Source organism: Sarcophilus harrisii, chromosome 5 (assembly GCF_902635505.1).
Source record: "Sarcophilus harrisii chromosome 5, mSarHar1.11, whole genome shotgun sequence".
Lineage (NCBI taxonomy): Eukaryota > Metazoa > Chordata > Mammalia > Dasyuromorphia > Dasyuridae > Sarcophilus > Sarcophilus harrisii.
The window spans coordinates 132,499,687-132,518,547 of record NC_045430.1 but is presented as its reverse complement, the minus strand read 5'-3'; the positions used below and the strand labels follow the sequence as shown (position 1 = coordinate 132,518,547).

General features: G+C 35.4%; 1 protein-coding gene across 1 annotated transcript in view; it reads left to right on the top strand.

The window, feature by feature from the left end:
- FRMD4A (FERM domain containing 4A) overlaps positions 1-18,861 on the top strand; it is a 367,656-nt gene that overhangs the window by 155,982 nt on the left and 192,813 nt on the right. The gene's annotated exons all lie outside the window — the stretch shown is intronic.

Sequence of the window (18,861 nt, the reverse complement as noted above, 5' to 3'; positions counted from 1 at the left end):
TCCCAAAATAGGCTTTAATTGGACAAATTTCCTTTGATGTTATGAGGTTAGCAGGTTGAGAATACAGGTAGTGATGATGGCATATAAAGCAAGAATAGTAGTAGCATTTAACAGCCTTTTTATTGTTTATAGATATCATGCTTAGGAGAACTGATAAATAAAAGATTTCTTGTAGGACTGAAACAGATTCTGCTCTTAGCCAAAGTCCAGATATTATGCATCAGAAGCTTTCTATCAAGGCAGGTACTTTGCTTTCCTTTGACATTTTGGTGTTATCAGTTTTGGGCTTGTATGAAAATCAATCCAAAGGTGCATTAAAAAAAATGGGTACTGAGTTTGGGTTATCTCTAGCTTAACAGAAATTCTGACCCAATTAAATATTTTACTTTTTCAATGAACATTTACTCCCTGATCTGTTAATATGTTTTTTAAAAATTTAGTAAAATGATTTAAAAAGTTCTCAGTTGCTTTTGGCTGGACCTGACTCAATACTCTGACAGTTTATATCCTTTATTGAAATGAAATGTGACACTCATAGGTCATTCAACAACTTACTGCCAAATGGAGTACCAAGTGAAGATATATGTTGATTTAGCCGAGCAGGACTTCTTAGTGTTTCCATGCTATCGAGCCATGGTATGAAGCTTCAAAAAAGGAATTAGCACTCCTCATGGTGAACAGGAAATCACATCAACAACAGTAGTTTTTCCTGAGCCAATCAAGTCTCAGATAATTTCAGTACCTCCTTAGTAAAAAAAAACTCACTTAATCTATACTGAGGAAGGTTTTATGAAAATCTCATATAACAGAGCCTTAGGACATTGCTTCTATCATACTTTTTTTTTAACTGGATGGAGACACAGTGAAGAAAGACAGGTAATTAACCAAAGAAAGTAAATTGTATAATTCTGAACTATAATCCATGTGAATCCAGAAATAAGTGATAAATGGGTTAAGTTTCACGAGGGTTCATACAGAATGCAAAGAGGTCTTTGGGAATAAATTGTTTAATATACTTGTACTTATAAATCATGCTGTTCAAGTTATATACTAGTGGCTTAGGTAAAAGTTTTCTATATCTACACTTTAATTTAACAGTAGTTTATTCATTTTAGACCCTGCTAGCAATCTATACAAAGTAATTCAAGGAATTATTATATTTCTGTGTTAGAATGATAGTGTATGACTGACAATTGTGTCGTTGGAGAATCAATGCCCAGTGGTGGGAATAAAGAGTTGAAGATTGTTGATTTTGAGAGTGATGATTGAATTTTAAAAGGATAAATATGAAAGGACTTCATGCTGTGAATTCTTTGAAAGGATATAAACTACTAATTAAGAAAAGGAATCCCATAATCCCAGTGAGACAACCAGAAAGGTTAGGTAGTTGGAAGTTATTGAAATTGTCACTGTTTAAATGGAAAGAGAACCTAACCATCCAAAATTTCAAACTATAATGTAAAGAAAGTAGTAATGATCAAAATGATTCAATACTGGTTGAGAAATAAAGGTTAATTGCTGGAACCAACAGATTAGTGGTTGTTGGTATACAACATATAGAATCAACCCAATATCTTAGCATCTTAATGCTCAATAAACCCAAACACCCCAATTGGTGAGAAGGATCTAGTATTTAACAAAAAGTATTAGGAAAACTGGAAAACATTCTGGAAAAAATTAGGCTCAACTTAGCATCTCATAGCATATACCAAGATAAGCTGCATATCTTTTATATAAAAAAATCACATCAGAAACAAATTAGAGGAACAAGAAAGAAAATGCCTCTCAGATATATGAATATAGGAACAGTTCATGACCAAATAGAGAGAGTCACAGAAGATAAAATAGATAATTTTGAATACTTAAAATTTAAAAGGTTTTGGACAAACAAAACCAATGCAGTCAAAATTAAAAAAGAAAAGGGTAGTTGAGAAAAAAAAATATTTGCAGCAAGTTTCTCATAAATCTCCAAGATTAAGAGACATTGCCCATTCATAATCTTTGATCATTTATGTGTTGGGCAATTTTAAAAGGGCAAAATTTAAGCTATCAATAGTCATATGAAAAGAATATTCCAAATCACCAAATATTAGCAAAATTTCAATTAAAGAAGCTTTGAAGTTTTATTGCATACTCACAGGAGCAGCTAGGTCCCCTTCCCCCCCCCCTTTTTTTTTTTTTACTTTTACTGCATAGTCACTAAATTAACTAAGTCTGAAGAAAAATAACAAAAGTTGGAAGGGCTTTAGGAAAATAGACACGCTAATGCAATATTTTTGGAGGCATTTTTTGGTCCAGGCACCTTGGAAATCAATAAAAAGTTACTATGTTGAGTTGCTGCTACTTAGGTCTGTGCCTCCTACTGATCAAAGAAAGAGCCAAAGGAACCATTGTACAAAATTGTTTATAGCAGTTTTTGTTTGGTTTTTGGTAGTGAGAAAGAATTGGAAACCAAGAGGATGCTCATCAATTAAAGAATGGTAGAATAAAATGAGACACATAAATATAATGGAATTCAGCAAAGAATGGTATAAGGACTATTTGAGTGACTTGAATGACCTGTATAAACTGATGCAGAGTGAAGTGCACAGAATCAGGAGAATAATGTATACAGTGATAACAGCAGTGTAAAGACAAACAATTTTGAAAGACTTAATAATTATAATCAATGTAGTGACCAACTACAATCCTAAAAGACCATAATGAAGATCGACACCCAGTTCTTGATAGAACAATGATAGATTAAAGATGCAAAATAAGTCATCTTTTTGGACATAGACAATATAAGAATTTATTTTCCTTGATTGTACATATTTGTTACCAATGTTTAATCTTGTTTTCTCCCAATGGAAAAAGGAAGATTATAGAGAAATTAAATACTTGTTAATTAAAATAAAAGCAAAAGCAAAAAAAATAACCCTGTTACTGTTGACCCGCAGTTCAGTAACAAATTTAATTCTCTCACAATGAGAACAGGATGAATTAAGAATAATGTAAAAATCCTCCTTTGGGGAGAGACACAGTGCCAACAGTGGTATAAGGTAGTTGCCCTATCAGCCAGAGACTACAAACTAGTTATAAAGGGAGTTAGTATATAAAGTTATAGCCACACATTAAGATTCAAAACAATAGCTACCCCACAGAGGGAGGATGAACTTGTTTCCTGGCTTGGGTCTAGTGCTTGAAGCCCTATTCCTACATGGGTTTCTGGCATTTAGATGCCTACTATCTGAGCAACAGCTGATTATAGAAATATGAGCTATTATTTTCCTCAGATGCTCTAGAAAGGCTATATGAATTAGCTGCTTCTTCCTTAGCTAATTGTGGGTTCTAGAGCAAGTAAGAACCCATCTAGGTCTAATCACCAGGAAAGGCCAGGACCAGAACCTGACTCTTCAGGATTTCTGTGAAAGTGACTCTTGGACTATAAACTTTTCAATGGTATGCTGAGTGCACAGAAGGAACCCTTTTCATCAGTAAACATGGGAGTCACCTCTACAAATTTATAAATTTCCATATGTGACCAAACTAGAATAACTGAAATATATGATTTTCCTCTTGTCAAACTGTGACATCCTTGAACCAGCTAGCAAATTTTGATCCTAGTAGGTTTGTCTCAGTTGGGGATATTTTCATGGGATTATTTTCATAGGATTTCTTATATATTCCTTCCTTTAGTTTTATTAATTTGCAGGAGATGAGAGAGTTGTCTGGATGGGAAACTTGCATTAATTTTTTTCTCATGTGGTTTAGGGTTAGAAATAAGGACAAAATCTCTGTACTAAGTCACCAGACATTCTAAGAACCAGTAATTCACAAGATCAAAATTTCTGGCCAAACTCATATGTCAGTACTTAACAATTGGTATTGAGGGGATTGCCTTTAAATCTGTCTCAGGAGCAGGAGGAAGTACAATACCAAATACATATAAGCATGTATTTATGTTGTATACGTAAAAGATTTATTCATTTTTGAAGTATCTCAGTAGCTTTTGTGCAAACCCAAAGATGGAGAATTGGAAATCTGATTGGAAGCTGACCTGTGTTCTTTATAAAAGGAACCATGCGATAAATTCTTCGTTGAGCTTAGTTTAAAGAAACAATTTGTCTCTGCAAGACAAATGGGTATGCTTTTTTTGTCAGACAATGCTATGCAATCCAAAGTGTTTCCTTTTTTTAGCCACCAGGAAACTTGACACAAATTCAGTGCCCAACAGTAGTAATTAGCTCATCTCAAGTGCTTGGTACCATCTACTTACTCCTTGTGCTCTTCTGTTTTTGTCTTTAATTGTCCTATTGTACATTATTTTTAATTTTCTAAGCTGCCTTAAATCCATTTGGAAATAGGCAGGATATAAATAATTTTTTAAATATGTGTACATGTGCCCACAATTCTTTTCTTTAGACTAGTCAACTGTACCGTAATACCATCTGTTTTTATTCATTTAATTAGTGTTGTATAAAATAGGAGATTCTCTCTATGGTGCCTTTTTTTTTTTCACTTTTGCCTGACCTTAATGGAAACTGCCGTTCAGGAACAAATTTTTCTGCCAAAAATTGGTCTTCCCTTTTTGGCCTCCTAGGAAACCCAAGATCTGTACAGTTTTTCATTAAGCTCTGGCCCCAGTGAGAGTGCCATTTTAATTCTATTTAAAATGACATCATCAGCATAGTAGATTTCATTTCTCTAACATGTACCTTACCTGCCAGCAATTCTTTGCAAGAGCCATACATAGGTAACAGTAGAAGGAGAAGACCCAAGGGGAGGGAATCTCAAAATTAAAATGTACAGTTTCATTTCTGGACAGATTACTGAGCCGAGTAAAATCCTTTTCTTGTATCCTATTAGGTCATTTGAAAATCTATTAAGAACTAAGATTAGGGAAAGATATGTTAAGGGACAATTATTGTGGTACATGGAGGTAAATATCACTGAGCATATCCAAGGAGTTTGGAAAGCCTATTAATTCTGGAAAGGTTACAGAATCATAGAATCTCAAATTTGGAAGCTAAATAGTTCAACTTATATATACATACATAGGAATTGTTCTCTTCAATACCAACAAGGGGTCATCCAGTTTCTATTCAAAGAGCTCTAGGGAAGAAGATTCTATTGCCTTTTAAGGCAGTTCAGTCCACTTTTAAATAATTCTACTATTAGGTCTTTCTTATATTTGATCATATTTGGTATCTCTTCTATTTGCTCCTTTCAGTTACCCTTTTGAAGCAATTGCTATTTGTGTTTTTCCTGAATATTTCCTCTTTAAAGTAAAATTGCATCATCAGTATAGTTTCCCCAATAGACTTCCTCTTCCCCAAGCCCCCACCAAATCAGAGTGGTAGAAGTAGACATTTTTTTCTTCCACATAATAGTACTTTAATATTCATTGAGTACCCACCATGCAGAGGTGCTATATAGACACTCTAATAAAACTTGAGAACTAATCAAATAACGGACTATTAGATAAGAAGATCTAGACTTAAGACTTCCCTAAACCTCACTCATTCTTTATTTATTGATGGACATGGTAGGAGTTGATAGCCACTTTTAATATGTCTAATATTGCTAAAGATTTGAATCTTTTTAAAGTCTGTTGAACAACATATGCTACATTGTCTGTAAACACCAGTTCCCCTTTTAAAAAATCACTATTGTTTGTGTTCTGGAAGCATTATTTGACTTGCTGAACATTACATGCTACATGCTTAATTTAGACAGATACTGGGTAACAACTTATTAATATTAATTGTAGCATCACAGAATTTCAGAGCAGTTCATCTAACCCAATCAATTAATTTTACAAATAGTGACTTGCCCCAAATCAGCCAGATTTTGTCACCCCAAGTTTAGTGCTTGACTGTGAAAAATATTACATTACAAAATAGTAATTAAAACCAGGATAATAGGATGAAATACTACTTATATATTTAATATTAGACTAGAAAAAAGGATCTGATACCATTTCATTCACCTTTGTTCAATGTGCCATGGCCTCCTGGTGAAGATTATTCATTATCCGTTGGGTAGGTAGTTATTTCTTAAAGAGCAATTTACTTCCAAATTTATTATAGGAAAAAAGTCTGATCTTAACAGAGAAGGCCACCCAGCCTTTTTTTGTGTGAATAATAATTTAGGTGGTTCCCTCTCTATTAGCAAAGAATGACTATTGCAAAAAAAAAAAAAAAAAAAAAGCCTCACAATTTCTAGAACCATAGCACTTCTCTATTTAAAAAAATTATTTACTTATTTATGCTAGGCACTATGCTAAGGATATATGAAAATATGTATTTACAGACCCAACAGCTTCCCCACCTGGCACTGTGAAACTTAGTACTCTGTGTTTTTTTTACTGTTTCCTCTGTTCCTCTGACCAAGGTGTACAGATCTATCTTTAATAAAAAGTCCCTACAGACAAAGCTACCCTGGACTAGCAGCCCATATAACATTAGCCTGAGCAGACTAATATGTGTCTGGGTTACTGTGTTAATCAGAAGCCAGTCCCTAATGAACATCTGCCTACCCTTTCCTATTCCCCTGGGTGGATAAGGGGTAAAGCAGCTTCTTTTTTTCCCCTGGATGACAAAAGCAGTTTGCATTTCTTGGAGGAGTAATCATTATATATGTCTGTCAAAGCTTTCCCAGTGGGCATGATTCAGATGAATATCAATCACTCTCCTGGTTTCCTGAAAGCTGAGTCTAGATTGTACCTTAGCAAAACAAGGAAAGTAAGAATTTAGAAAGGAGAGAGAGTGGGGGGAAGGGAAAAAAGAAGCATCCAAAAGGGAAACCAGTCTAAAACTCATCCCTGTGGTTTGTCACACATAACCTAAGTTCAGTGGCAAAGCTAAGCCTGGAGACAGACTCAGGATTTAGATGATGGACGTCCATGCTTCAAGGGAAATGGTTTGTTGTTGTTGTTTTTTAATCCTACTTTGAATATTTTAGACTCATCAAGAAACACTTGCTTTCAGTTATTTATATTTGGAAAGAAGGGAAAGGAAACCCAAATTTGGGTCAGAAATAATGACACAGAATTTCTTCTTCTATGTATAAATATCTTCCAAAGTTCTGATAGTTTTCATTTACCATACATGCCTAGAGATGTACACACACACACACACACATATATATATATATATATGTTTGTTTAAAATGAAGCTATTTTTCCCAGTAATTGATATAGTAACAGTACTGAAACAACTGAATAAAAATAAAAATTCATAATAGTAAAAATTTACTGTCTTTGTTGTTCAGTCATTTTTCAATTATGTTCAACTCTTCATGATCCCATTTGGGCTTTTCTTGGCAAAAATACTGGAGTGGCTTGCCATTTCTTTCTCCAGTTCATTTTACAAATGAAGAAACTGAGATCAAATTTGAACTCAAGAAACTGAATCTTCCTGACTCCAAACCTCACACTATCCACATGCATCATCGAGTTGCCCTTTACTGTCTTACTACTTGTGTGGTTTGGAACATGTCACACTTTGTGGTTCTAATTCTGGACTTCAGATCTCTCAAATTAAAATTGAGAGGATTAAATTGAATAACCGCTAAGCAGCTTTCCTCTGATCTAATTCCTATTTTTCTATGATCCTCTGAATGGAATTCAGAAGACATCACAGCCTTCCCTAAGCCTTCATAAAGTTTCTCTTTCCATTCTCTGCCCTATTTCTCCTGCTTGGAACTGTGTAATACTTGTTCCTAACTCTATCTCACTTTATTTAGAGTTTCTAGAAATTAGATGATTTTCAGACTGCAAACAAATTATATTGAGGATATAATAAAAAGCAGCCTCTAATCACTCCTGGCCACATGAGTTAGAAAATTCACTTTGGCCTTTTGGGCCTTTGAGATACCCATTTTTTGTTTGTCTAATCTCCAAAATGGCAGTCTCTCTATTAATTTTATTTGTTTTCAACCTTTTTAACTAGGGATAAAGGATAAAACTTATAACCACTGATAGTTCAGGTGCATCTTGGTTAGAACAATCCCCAGAGAGCTATAACCACACTGTTAGAAATACAATGCCCTCATTGACCCATGTCAAGTACATTTCTGACAGTGGCATTATATCATCTCTTCTTGGTCCATTCCTCTAGAAAAAAAAGGACAGGCTGAGTCATCATGTGAAAGCTTGCAAACACCTTAATTTCAGGGCCACATACCCCTATGAGGGATGCTGGGTGACCAAGGAGAACTCCTGAACCCATTGTTTTTCTTAAAATTTATTTCTATCTCCCTGAAATATAAGAAAATGCAAATTCTCAGTTCTTTGCCTTTTTCAGTACAGCAAAAAAAATCAAAACAAAACAAAAAAAGGGAGAGGGAAAACAAGGAGGAAACCCAGTTTCAACTAATTAGAGAAAGTACAAAGGAAGGGGAAAGGGGCTAAGACCCGCTTTGCCATTTAGCATGACCTCATGCTTTTCACTTAATCACATGATTCTCTCCCCCCTCCCCAGAAATAATGAGCAGCCAATGAGCATTTTTTCTGCTTATTACAGAAACCCCTAGGGTGATTGTGGGTAGCAGGCCAGACTCCCAGCTGCTCTCAGGAATCACAATAGTTCATGCTGGCTTCATTCAAAACAATTTGTATCTCCTTCTGTTGCTTCCATTCATCCCAGGTTTCATAAAGGAAAAATCTTTTTTGGAAGCAAAGAGCTGCCCTAGAAGAGAATACATATTAATATCCAGTGCTGACTTGGTGCTTCTCGTGACTCCCAGGATAGTCAAAAGCACTCAGTCTATGGTTCTTTCTGGATGGCCGGGAGTCACCTGCCCAGTCCAGAGATTAAACCACAGGTTGGAACAGGAGTTGGGAAGGGCATAGTCTAGAAGCCTCAAGTTCTGCAATAGCTGTATGAACAATGTCTGCTTATTCTTTGTGGATGTTTCCTAGTGAAATAAGAACTAAGTGGAAATTTATGTATCTATAGATCTAGGTATAGATATATTTATCATTGATAAGGATTCAGTGGTTAGAACACAGCTGTAATTAATTTCCAAGCACAGATGGAAGTTATTTGATTTTTTAAAAATAAATTCAGGAGTTGGAATGTTCTTGGTTAAGAAGCTGTGAGAAAGGCCGAAGGGCAGGAGGACAAGCTTTGGAATAAGGCACCTGCATGAAGTTCTAATTCCCTACTGTAGTTGTGCTACCAGCAAAAGAATTCTTGAACTGGATAGAAAATAAGCTTGATAAAACAAATTATGCAAACTAATTTCCTTTATTCCTCCAATCACCAGATATTTATTGAGTTCTCATTATGAAAAAGAGCAACCTTTCTTAGAATAGGGAGACCATAGTCCTTCTGTGTACTCTGTCTATGGTAGACTTTAATTGGGGTGTTGTATTCAGTTCTAGGCACGACAGTTTAAGAAGGACTTAGATATAAACTGAAAAGTGTCCAGAGGATAGCACCTGGACAATGAAGGGACTTTAGTCCCTATCACATGACAGTCAATTAAAGGAACTAAGAGTATTTAGTTTGGAGGAAAAAATTGGGGAGAAGGAGGGAGAGACATCTTCAAGTTTTGGAGGAGGGATTAAATTTGTTCTTTGTGGCCCCAGAGGACAGGAACAAGAACAATGGGTACAAGATGCAAAAAAATAGACAAATAAGATAGACAATTAGCAATCAGAGCTGTCCAAAAGTGGAATATGCTGCTTCTATAGGTGATTGCCTGCCTCTTCTTGGGGGATCCCCCTTCACAACCACTTCCTGGGTATGTTATAGTGAGGTTTCATTCCAGATATAAGTTTAATTTGACAAACATTGTGAGATTCTCTGATTTTTTTATAGGTACAAGACACTGTTGTAGGTATTATGGACAGAAAAGTATAAGAAACTGCCCTTAGAAATTTTCAGTTAATTAATAAGCATTTATTCAACACTTATTATATGTAAAGCACTGTATTAAGCAAAAAGGACATAAAGACAAGAGTCTCTGCTCTTGATGAGTTCACAATCTAATGAAGAAAACATGAAAACAAATAAGTATAAACAAGCTATCTACAGGATCTAATTGGAGAATTAGGACAAGTATACATGACCAATAAGTTGTCCTTTTAGGAGAGAGCAAACACTTATGTTAGTTAAATATGGCTCAAATCCTGTTTATTTGAGTGAGGAGAAGATGGGACTTCGCTGAGTGTTGGAGGTAGATAATTCTCTTAACATTTCTTTTCTGAGAGATTCCAGACCACAGGTTTGGTTGTGGATCTGGAGGACTGTATAGGTTCCTGAAGGTAAGTTGCACTTATGAGAAAGGGAAAGGAGAATTGTCATGACTGCTTGTGGGACACTGTGACTTTTTTGTGTGAATTCTTTCTAAGGGATTTAATAAAGACTATCCTGTTCCTGAAATGCATATTGTGATCTGGATCTTTAACCAGGAGCTAAGTGCCCTGTTATAGATATTTGTGAATACCTGGACATAAGCTATATTGATAAGGTTCCCACATATTAATTTTAATAGAAAGTGAGACCAGTGACTATGCACAGCCCTCCCTCATTTAAATCCAGTTCACTTGCATGTCATGGCAAAACTTCCCTGATGTCATGGTCATCTTTAGAACATGGGACAAATTACAACAAGATCCTTGTAGGAAACCAGCAAAACAAGCCATGTGATTTAAAAAAAACACAAAACTTAAGGTTTGAATTCATTCTGCATTAAACCCAGAATTTAGAGTGTTGGGTCCCTGAATACAAATGACCCAGACAGTACTTCCCTTTGCATCATTAATATATGTCTTTCCAGGATTCTCTCTATTCATCATTTCTTAAAACACAATAATATATCATTTCATTCATATACTATAATTTATTTTGCCTTAAGATTATAGATTTTTATAGTCAGAGCTTCAAGGGACTTTAGAGTTTTTCTAGTCTAGTTTTTCCAATCTAGTTTCTAGTTTTTCTAGTCACTTTATTTTTGTTGGTAAGGCCCAGAGAATTAAATGAATTACCTAAAATCATCTAGGTAGCAGAACTGGAGCATGACCCAAGTCTTCCAACTCCAAATCCAATGTGTTTTTGTTTTTGTTTTTGTTTTTCTGTGTATATTCAGATTGAGAGACCTTTGTAGACTAGGGTAATCAAGGAAGACTGGAAAAGAGATGGAAATGAAGTTGGACTTTGATAGAAAAGAAGAAATAACAAGCAAAGGGATAAATATGGGAATAAGCATAGCACCTTCAGAACCTAACCAAGCACAGTTTGTGTATGTATGTATATAATAACAATGAAATAATAACTAGCATTTAATATCCCTTTAATGTTTGCAAAGTATTGTACATATGCCATCTCATTTGATCCTTATAACAACCCTGAGAAGTAGGTTCTTTTTACAAAAGGGGAAACTAAAGCTGAGAAAAGTTAAATGACTGGCTCGGAGTCTCATAGTCACTGGCAAGATTTGAACTATTTTGAAGATTGATAGACAATGAAACTGGACTGCTTCGTTGCCTTAAAAATTAGAGGTCTGAATTCTGTGATCTCTAAGGTTCTTTCCAGGTCTCAATCTGGATGTCAGGCAGAGAAGTGGAATTTGATGCATTAGAGGTTAGAGATACGTGTTAGCGCCAAAAAGCTGTGGTTGCTGTTTTAGCTTCTTCCCTGCACATCCCTGCCAAGCAGGCTCTTGGCTGAGAAGTGCTTTCCTCCGGCCTTTCTCTTTGCCTTATGCAGCCCCTCTTTGTTAGACTGATTTGAGTCTCTCCATGTTGGGGTGATGAGGGCACTTCCTTAAAAAGAGCTATTTTAAGGGGAGGATTTATAAGAAGAGTGAGCTTGGCAAATTCAGGAGGAAAATCATGTTTAAGTCCAGAAAGCACTTAGAATGGCTGAGAGAAGAAGAGGAATGGACAAATGGACGAAGAACAAAAGGCGGAGGTGGAAGGACTGGGCTAACTGACCTAACCAGGCTAGTTGCCAACCTAAAGTCAGGCCATGACCCATCATCTTGCTGTGAATCTTCATCCCTGTTCCCTGCCCAGCATGTTTTATGGAGCATGATTGTGTATGAGGCCGTTATCTCTCTAGGACAGGATTTCATTTCTGGCCTGGCTCCTGGCCTGATCCCTGCAAAGCTGCATGCTTGTTTACAGTTCAATGTAATTGGCAAATTATAATCATCAGGATTCTATAAACATCCTCTTAGAGTATTATAATAGTATTTTGCTTTCTGCTTAGCCTGCAACTTTCTCTGAACTAGTTTAAAGGACTTTAGAAACAATATAATTCAATAATCACCACTACCTCTTGGTAATCTAAGTGGTATATTATTTTAATTTGGAAGGTAGGAAGTTAAGGGATTGAAAACTTAAGAGACTCACTCTAATTATGCAGAGAATTAGAAACAGGAGCTTTCTTCACTCCTTGTCCAAGACTCTAAAATTGGGATTTTAGAAAATGGGGTCTCATCTGGTAGAGACCTTAATCTTTCCTTGCCTCATTTCTGTTTCTTTCTGTTTCTCAATCTCTATCTCTGTCTCTCTCTCGTCTCTTTCTGTCTGTCTCTCTGTCTCTCTGTCTCTCTCTCTCTCTCTCTGTCTCTCTCTCTCTCTCTCTCCTGTCATTTTCTCCATTTAGGAACTGCAAGTGATAAAGTTGCTTTCTTCTCATCAAGCTTATAGTGATGAAGCAGATAAGATGAAAAATTGTGCTGGATTTAGAGCCAAAGGACCTAGATATAAGTCCCACCTTCTTATTTACTGCCTGTGTGGTCTTAAGCAAGTCACTTATAAAATTATATAAAATAAAGGAATTTGAAGTCCTTTCAATTTTAAACCTATAAAGCTATGAAACTAAGGGAATAGACAACTTAATAGGCAATAACTTGCCATGTAGATATAAAATAGTAGCAATAGTTTAGAAGGCAAGAAGCCAACACACCAAAATTTTATTTGTGATTTTTACTATAATACTGACAATTAGAAATTCACTTTTCCTGACTCCTTGACCTCTTTATGCTGTTTATATTTTTTTCCCTGTGGAAGGAAATAAAGTTGGCATTTATTTCATTTGTTATTATGTCTTAAATGGTGGTAACTTTGAGGCAATAATACTTTTATTCAAATGATTGTGTCTTGGTCCAAAACATTTTGGCAATTTTGATTTATATCAGAAAAGTGTCTTGTTATTTAAAGTCACCCTTAAATTTTTTTTGAGATTAAGGTGTTATCCAGGTTAGAAGTACAGCCATCCATGATGGTACCTGATAGATATCCATAATAGAACTCCTGATCACCAGATAACCACAAACTTCAGCTTCCCATAATAGATTACAAGCATGTGGTACCTACCACACCTATATATCCTTTGTTTATTTTTTTTTACCACAGCTAGATTGTTCATATTGACCATCCCCCCCTTTTTACCACAGTTGTTGTTCAGTCACTTTTTTTTTCAGTCATATCCAGTTCTTTGTGATCCCATTGATATTTTCTTGGCAAAGATACTGGAATGGTTTGCCATTTCCTTCCTTTCCTCCACCATTTTACAGATGAGGAAACTGAGGCAAACAAGGTTAAGTAACTTTTCAGGGTCACACGGAGTAGTTGAGGCTGGATTTGAATGTAGGTCTTCCTGAATTCAAGCCAGGTGCTCTATCCACTGTACTACCTAGCTGTCCCCCCCATACATTTTTTTACCACACTTGTCACTACATAACTTTTAAATATTTCCAAAAATCTAATTCATTCTCAGAGAACAAGTAATTGCCATCACAGAAAATATTCTGTCATTAATTTGTTCATCTATTGAGCAAACATGTATTTTGTGCCTACATTTTCAAGGCCCCCAAAGTCCTATTCTGGGATCTAGATTCTCAAAGTCCACTCCACTGGAACATGAGTTCTGGCAAACTTGTCAAGGTTGGAAAGGCCACAGTATTGGTTCCAGAAAAAAAATTATCTTTTATTCAAAAGACCACCATAGCTAAGTTCAGAAAGAGTTCATCACCAGGTGGTCCACAAAGCAGTGAGTTTTTTGATTAGTTTCGAGAAATCTTGCATACAAAATATTCATTACAGGAGTTCTTATCTTGGAGTCATTGAATTTATCTTTTTTAATAGGTCTTGATAACTGTATTTTAGTGTAAGTGCTTTCCTTTTCAATCATATGTATTTGATTTTATTCATTTAATGACATTATTCTGAAAAGTCTATTGCCAAAGGGGTGACCCAAAAAGGTTAAGAATTTCTGGTCTATTGAGTTATGGAGGAAATGCAATCTGTTTTGCAATCAGAAGGGAGTCAGATGGAAGATTATCTATAATAAAATAGTGATACTTAGATATAAACAGACGGGATAGGTATTTAGGGAATACAAAAATAAATACGATTTGTTCCCTGCTTCCCCTAAAATTTGCAATTTAATAGAGGAGATGATAAGTAAACAAATGATAAGCTAACAGTTATTAAGAAAAAATAACTTCAAAGTGCTTCAGAATTTCAGAGAAGGGAGATCTCTCCTGTAAGAGGGAATCAGAGATAGATTCAAGTGGGCACAAACTAATTGAGCAGGGCTTTGAAATGTTGGAGGGAATAGCATGAGCAAAGGCAAAGAGAAAGAAAAGTAGGATGCTTTCAGAAAATGTCTAAGAAGTGGGGCAGCTAGTGGTGTAGTGGATAGAGCACCAGCCCTGAAGTCAGGAGGGCCCGAGTTCAAATTTGGTCTCAGACATTTAACACTTCCTGGGTGTGTGACCTTGGGCAAGTTACTTAACCCCAATTGCCTCAGCAAAAAAAAAAAAAGAAAAGAAAAGAAAGAAAGAAATAAGACAGTCTCTAAGAAATCTAGTTTGCCTGATGTATCTTGTGAGTGAATAAAGAATGTGATATAGTAAAACTGGAGAGATGAATTCTTGATGACTTTGAAAGCTGTATATTGGAGTTTAGACTTTATTATGTATGTAGTGGAGAGCCTTTGAGGATTTGTTTTAGTATGACAGATATTCAATCAGATTTAAAATTTGGGATTATTACGCAGACACCAATATACTAAAGATTAGAGTAGATGAGACTGAAAGCAAGCAAATATAAAGGAGTCAATAGTAATTACTTAATTAAAAGTAAATGTTGACCTGGCTTTTGGTGGTGGTAACAAGAACGGAAAGGAATGGAAGAATTAAAGAGATAATAAGGATGTCTCCAACAATTTGATGAATCAATCAGTCAAACAACATTTATTAAGCGTCTACTGTGCATAAGGAACTGTGCTCAGCATTGGAGTTACAAATACAAAAGATAAACAGTCTGTACTCTCAAAGAGCTAACAGTCTATCATCAAAGACAATGCAGTCACAGATAAGTAAATACTGGGTTTATGCAAAATAAATAATAATAATTGGGGAGTAGAAGATAACAATTTGATATATTAGAAAGACTAATTGATGGAGGTGACACCTGAACTTAAATGGAAAAGGATCTAACGGTTTTGTGAGGAAGAGGCAAGAAAGGAGAAGTATCACAGTCATGGGAGGCACATAAAGGGAAAGGGACAGGGAGCCATTGAAGCTTCTTGAACAGAGGAGCAAAACAGTCATTCCTTTGCTTCAGATTTATCACTGCCAAGCTATGGGTAATGCAAGAAAGGACATATGGGGTGCAGAGAGGAGTCAAGTTAAGAGCCTAATCTAGAAGAATAATGGCCATGTGATTGGAAAGAAGATGCCAGAGATGTCAAGGGGGTAGAATTGACAAAATTTGGGAATATATCATACATAGGGAGGAGTCTAAGATAACTCTTAGAGAAGTTAGGAAGAGAAGTGGGGGGGGGAGAGAGAAAAAGATGAGTTTTGTTTCAGGCATGTTGAATTTGACACAACTCTAGGACATCTGGGTAGAAATATAGGACTAGAGCTCAAAAGAGAGCTGAAGGCTAGATATGTAGATTTGGGAGTCATTTGCAAAGATATGATAATTGAATTCATAGGAAATTATATGGTTAGTAAAAAAAAGTAATATAGAAAGGGAGAGAAGATGACTGATTTGTTTTTAGAAAAGAAACTTCAAAGTCAAGGGACTTGGGAGCTTGTCTTTCTGATAGTCTCTACTATCTGATCTTGGAACAAGTCACTTCAGCTCAAGCTTCCATTTTTTCATCTGTAAATTGATGGGATCAGACAAGATAATCTCTAAGGTCCTTTGTTCCTATAGCATCCTATGGCATTACAATTTTATGGTCATGTTGGATATATTAAATATATTTTACAGTAGATAACCTCTCTGATCTGAGCCCCTTGTTGTTGTTGTTGTTGTTGTTGTTGTTGTTGTTGGTTTTGGTTTTGGTTTTTTGCATTTATAAAGTGATTGGATCAGGAGAGAGGGTTTCTTTACTTCCCTTTCAGCTCTAAATCCTGTCATTTGGATAGATGATATGTGCACCAAAAAACTTGGTTGATCGTAGAGATTACCTTTGTAAAAATTGGGTGTGAAAGGAAGTATAGTATTAGAGGCAAATTCTGATTTGTCAGCATAGCATGTAATGGCTATACCTCTTGGAAATACAACCCATTTTTTACAAAATCAAAGCGCCAGAAGACACTCCCATTTTCCACAAGAAATGGATTAAGTTGTTTTCATTCAGTAAAGTGAGACTCAGAGACTGCCATCTTTTTGCCTAGAGATATGACAACAAAGGGTAAAGTAAGGCCTTCTTCTTCAAAAATAGCACAAACTGTATAGAAACCATAGAGCTGAGGTATCTGCTTTTGCCTCTTTATTTTTGTGTTTGACAATGGCATTGTCAAAAGTGATCTGTCCACCTAATACTGAATTTTAAAAGAGCAAATTTAACCACCAAAGTTGGAGTTTTTTATATAGCAACAGAACAAAAATAATCTCTTCAGTTTTTTTTTCTTCCTTTAGAGCTCCCATATCCTGACCTGAGCTTTATTTTTGTTGTTCTTTCATATTTTCAGTTATATCCAATTTTTCATAACCCCATATGGGTTTTTCTTAGCAAAGATACTAAAGCAATTTGCCATTTCCTTTTTTAGTTTATTTTACAGAGGAGGCAAAATATTCCTAATCCAATGGTTTAGGCAAACAGGGGTAAGTGACTTGCCTGCTGTTACACAGCTAGTAAGTGTCTGAGATTAGATTTGAACTCAGGTTTTCCTGACTCCATTCTCACACTCTATCCACTGTACCACCCAGCTCTGAGCTTGGAGACACATAATGACCTTTTTAGAAGAATTCATACCACACTAATTATGTAGTCTTTGCATTTTTTGATATATATTCTTTTTAAGACCCAATGCTGAATGCCCTGGGCACAGATATCTGTCAGAAATCTGCTTTCCCATCATCTCTTATCTTAGTGCATTTAGAGTTTGTAGGTAGATTAAATATTAATATTAATTACATGTTAATAATAGTATACATTACTTATTGTGTATCTAATTTATATTTTAATATATTTAACATCTACTGGTCATCCTGCCATCTGGGGGAGGGGGTGGGGGGTAAGAGGTGAAAAATTGGAACAAGAGGTTTGGCAGTTGTTAATGCTGTAAAGTTACCCATACATATAACCTGTAAATAAAAGGCTATTAAATAAAATAATAATAATAATAATAATAGTATACATAATATAATAGCAAAACATGTTTATGTAGCATTTTAAGGTTTGCAAAGGACTTTAATAATAATATCTCATTTTATCCTTATGGTTATCCTAGGAGTTATTTGCTACTACTATTTCCATTTTATAGATCTGAGACAGAGAGAGATTGCCCAGCTCTACACTGCTACAAATGTCTGAGATCAGTTTTGAACCTCAAGTCTTATTCACTCTAGCTCCCTCTACACAGACCTACCTTCTCACCTCTAAATAGTAATAACAATGAAGCCCAAGTGTGACTATTGATAATTCTTGTAGAGACCTGAAATAAATCCAACAAAAAAGCACTGGATTAGGAATGTTTTGATTTGAGACAAAGTTATGAATTTTAGTATAAAGAAGCCTGAGAAGAATGGATGAGTTAAATCTCTTCCTAGTTTGACCTAAATGCTTTGTTTTACTTCATCATCCTTGTTATAATTAAGGTATTTTGCAAATTCATTCATTTCAGCCCTACAAACATTACTAAGCATCTTCTATGTTTGAGGCATTGTCCTAAGTTCTGGGAGTACAAAGACAAAAAAAAAAGTTTTGTGGGGTTTTTTTTCCAACTTTATTTCAATGAGCTTACTTTCTACTGAGTGATAGGGCATGTATACAAAGAAGACCCATAATCAGAAAATTTGAGGACAGAGAACAGGAACAAATGAGGGGATTCTTCACAAAGAAGGTAGCATTGCAGTTGAGAGTCTTGAAGGAAATTATAGATTCTGAGAAGCACACATGAGGAAGTACATTTCAGGCATGTAGGATGGCTTGGGTAATAATGTAGAAATGTGGAGGATAAAGTACTGGATCTATTCCAGATCAAAACGTACCTTCTTCATAATGTGGAGTGACAGGAGAATAGGAAGATTTTTTTCTTTTAAATAGTAATTTTTCCTATTACATATAAAGGCAATTTTAAACATTCATTTTTTTATAAAACTTTAAATTCCAAATTTTCTCCATCCCTCCCCACTCTTCTTCATAATACAGTAAACAAATATATACAATCTTTTTTAAAAAAGAGATTACACAGATTTTAACACTGTAGCTCAGAAAGGTCTAAAAATGTGGCAAGAGCAGTATTCGGGAGAATGAGGCACCTGATATAAGTGCTAATTCTGACAGTAAAATTTTCCTTATCTTTTGAGATTATTCAGCTTTCTTTTTTGTGTTTCAGATTGCTTTTCTCTATTCTAATCTACATCACTGGGTGTTACCTTGAGGATTCAAGCAC